Here is a 4,643-nt window from a genome sequence, read left to right on the forward strand (position 1 = left end):
TATTGGTCCCAAGTGAATCCTGGAACTCTTCATGACAATTCATTCATCTTACACTAATAGGAGAGGGTCTTGGAAATTTCAGCCTCTTTCCTCTTTGTCTCATGATGCCATGGGACAGCAAATGGGGAAAATAGGAGGCTCTCAGTACTTGCAAACTATCATCAGAGTATAGACAGTAGTACTATTTCAGCTCTCCATGGCCATTAGTTCCTTTACCTGTCCTACTTAATCTTGGTGCTGAAAGCTCTGGAAGTCTCAATAAAGTATGATCATGTACCAGAACTTATAACCAGCATTCTGAGGGTTGCCTCACCATCTGCCACACTTCATTTAATCTGACAATGCATCTTAAATAATGCACCCTTTGGGAAAATATGGCTTCCAAACTGGCACGTCATCTAAGATAATATCAGCAATAGTTCCCACTTCTATAACATCTCAAAGTCTCTAAAATGCTTTGCCCAGGGGGCAGCTGGGTAGCTCAGTGGATTGAGAGCCAGGCCTAAAGATGGGAGGTCCTAGATTCAAATCTGGCCTCAGACACTTCCCAGCTGTGTGATCCTGGGCAAGTGGCTTATCCCCCATTGCCTAGCCCTTACCACTCTTCTGCCTTGGAACCAATCCAAAGTATTGATTCTGAGACAGATGGAAAAGGTTTAAAAATAAAATAAAATAAAATAAAATAAAAAGCTTTGCTCACAATTACCCTATTAGGCATGCAATGGGGATAAACCTATCTATTTTATAGATCATAAAATTGAGGCCCAGAGAACTGAGATGAATTAATCATAATGATATAATTTGTGTCAGAGCTATGACTGGAATCCAATTCCCATAACATTTATTATCACATGTGACAGTTATTATTATTATTTTTTTAAACCCTTACCTTCTGTCTTGGAGTCATATTGACTCCAAGACAGAAGAGTGGTAAGGGCTAGGCAATGGGGGTTAAGTGACTTACCCAGGGTCACACAGTGTCTGGGAAGTGTCTGAGGCCAGATTTGAACCTAGTACCTTCAGCCTCTAGGCCTGACTCTCAATCTACTAAGCTACCCAGCTGCCCCCATGTGACAGTTATTATTGTTGAATGCATCTAATTATGAGCTGCTGATCTTGCTCTGATCTCAGAACTACAAACTGTCTGAGGACATTTGAAATAAAATGTTTAAAATAAGAAAAAAACTGGTTGTACCCATAGGCTGTTCTTCTGACCAGATATTACTACTTTCTAGCTTTCCCCATCTTTAGCTATTTTTTGAAACAATTTAATCTTCCTATGCCTCTCTATCCTTCTCTATGAACTTTAAATTGTTATGCAAAACAACTTATGGAACAGCTTCTCAAGGATGTGCCTTCCATGAGAACCTCTTTCTATTGAAATGTATTAAAACCCTGTCCCACCTGCCCCTTTTGGACACTCTTGCATCCTGCTGCTGGATATAATCCTAGATTATAATTCCCTTGCCTTGGTTTAAAGAACCTTATTGTTACTACTTTGGTAGTTCTCTTTAATTCAGGGCAACATTATATACTACCTTGGATTGTTAGCTTTTTATAAGTACATATTTTAACTTCCAAACCAGATTACAACTGTGTTTAGGATTTCACTTACTTCATAGTTTTTAGACCAATGTCCTATTTAATGTAGACACTCAATAAATAATTGGTGATTATTGATTATCAATCTATTGAGTTACAAATACCTTAATTTTGATTGAGTATATAACATATTTATGTAGGCAATCATGTTTTTATTTATTAAGATGATTACTTACTATCAGTCTTATTAGCTTTCTAGAACTTGACAAAAGAAATATATAAGAAACAAGGTACATTGGAAGAACATTAACTGCTCATGGGTAGGATGAGCCAATATAATAAAAATTACCATCCTACCCAAACTCATCTATCTATTTAGTGCCATACACATGGAACTTCCAAAAATTTTTTTTACTGATTTAGAAAAAAACATAACTAAGTTCATTTGGAAGAACAAAAGATCAAGGATATCCAGGGAAATAATGAAAAAAAAAATACAAAGGAAGGGAGTCTTGCAGTCCCAGATCTCAGACAGATAAAGCAGAGGTCATCAAAACAATTTGGTACTGGCTAAGAGACTGAAGGGAGGATCAGTGGAATAGACTGGGGGCAAGCAACCTCAGCAAGACAGTATATGACAAACCCAAAGATCCCAGCTTTTGGGACAAAAATCTACTATTTCATAAAAACTGCTGGGAAAATTGGAGGACAGTGTGGGAAAGATTAGGTTTAGATCAACACCTCACACACCAAGATAAATTCAAAATGGGTAAATGACTTGAACATAAAGAAGGAAACTATAAGAAAATTAGGCGAACACAGAATAGTATACATATCAGACCTTTGGGAAGGGAAAGTCTTCAAAACCAAGCAAGAATTAGAAAGAGTTACAAAATGCAAAATAAATAATCTGGAATACATCAAATTAAAAAGTTTTTGTACAAACAAAACCAATGTAACCAAAATCAGAAGGGTAGCAACAAATTGGGAAACAATCTTCATAAAAACCTCTGACAAAGGTTTAATTACTCAAATTTACAAAGAACTAAATCAATTGTACAAAAAAATCAAGGAAGGGGGCAATTGGGTAGCTCAGTGGATTGAGAACTAGCCCTAGAGACGGGAGGTCCTAGGTTCAAATCTGGCCTCAGATACTTCCCAGCTGTGTGACCCTGGGCAAGTCACTTGACCCCCATTGCCCAGCCCTTACCACTCTTCTGCCTTGGAGCCAATACGCAGTATTGACTCCAAGACAGAAAGTAAGGGTTTAAAAAAAAAAATCAAGGATTCTCCAATTGACAAATGGGCAAGGGACATGAACAGGCAGTTCTCAGCCAAATAAATCAAAACAATAAGCACATGAAAAAGTGCTCTATGTCTCTTATAATCAGAGAGATGCAAATCAAAACAGCTCTGAGGTATCACCTCACACCTAGCAGATTGGCTAACATGACAGCTATGGAAAGTAATGAATGCTGGAGGGGATGTGGCAAAGTGGGGACACTAATTCATTGCTGGTGGAGTTGTGAATTGATCCAGCCATTCTGGAGGGCAATTTGGAACTATGCCGAAAAGGTGATAAAAGACTGATCCAACCATAGCACTGCTGGGTTTGTACCCTCAAATAGATAATAAGGAAAAAGACTTGTACAAGAATATTCGTAGCTTCACTCTTTGTGGTGGCCAAAAATTGGAAAACGAGGGGATGCCCTTCAATTGGGGAATGGCTGAACAAATTGTGCTATATGTTGGTGATGGAATACTATTGTGCTAAAAGGAATAATAAAGTAGAGGAATTCCATGGAGACTGGAACAACCTCCAGGAAGTGATGCAGAGCGAAAGGAGCAGAACCAGGAAAACATTGTACACAGAGACTGATACATTGTTGTACAATCGAAGGTGATGGACTTCTCCATTAGTGGCAATGCAATGTCCCTGAACAATCTGCAGGGATTTAAAAAACACTATCCACAAGCAGAGGATAAACTGTGGGAGTAAAAACACCAATGAAAAGCAACTGCTTGACTACAGGGATTGAGGGGATATGACTGAGGAGAGACTCTAAATGAACACTCTAATGCAAATACCAACAACAGGGAAATGGGTTCGAGTCAAGAACACATGTGATAACCAGTGGAATCGTGCGGCTATGGGAGAGGGAAAGGTGGGGGGGGGGGGAGGAAAAGAAAATGATCTTTGTTTCCAGTGAATAATGTTTGGAAATGACCAAATAAAATAATGTTTAAAATTAAAAAAAAAGAAACAAGGTACAAAATCATGTTTGAAATCTGTGTTAGTGATTAATTTCTTCCTAATTCCTATCAACTTGTAATGTGGGAAACTCCTGAAAAGTTCTTTAAAACAGTCATTAGTTATCTTAATTTTTTTTTACTTGAAAAAACTGAACTGATATTTTATCTATATAAAAAGAATATATAGATATCCCTTTTACATTGTGACTTTTCACATGGTTGTTTGAATATATTATGGGTCAGCACAAGAAGTTAAGTGAGAATTGTTGAGGAGTTTTGCATAAGCCTCAGACAACACATGAAAGCCAACAGATGACATAGAAAATGTTTAGAAATTCATAAGTGCATAAAATATATGTATAGTATTATATGTCAACATCTTTTATCTTTTTTTTTAACCCTTACCTTCCGTCTTGAAATCAATACTGTGTATTGGTTCCAAGGCAGAAGAGTAATAAGGATTAGACAATGGGGGTCAAGTGACTTGCCCAGGGTCACACAGCTAGGAAGTGTCTGAGGCCAGATTTGAACCTAGGACCTCCCATCTATAGGCCTGGATCTCAATCCACTGAGCTACCCAGCTGCCACCTATATTTTATCTTTTAATGCCATAACTATACCCAATTTCTTTTACTGTAAACACCATGTAAAAGAAAAAGAACGAATTCAGATTTCTTCCCTGGTATGAAGAGAGGGCCAAAAAAATTATGTAGATTTACTGGATCATGGGGACACTGTGCCTAACCCTAATGGGCTTAACTTCCAATGTGGAAGGGAAATTTGTATAAGTATTATCAGTACCAGATCTCAAACTGTACTATAAAGTAGTAATTGTCAAAATGTTCTGG

Source organism: Monodelphis domestica, chromosome 4, assembly GCF_027887165.1.
Source record: "Monodelphis domestica isolate mMonDom1 chromosome 4, mMonDom1.pri, whole genome shotgun sequence".
NCBI lineage: Eukaryota > Metazoa > Chordata > Mammalia > Didelphimorphia > Didelphidae > Monodelphis > Monodelphis domestica.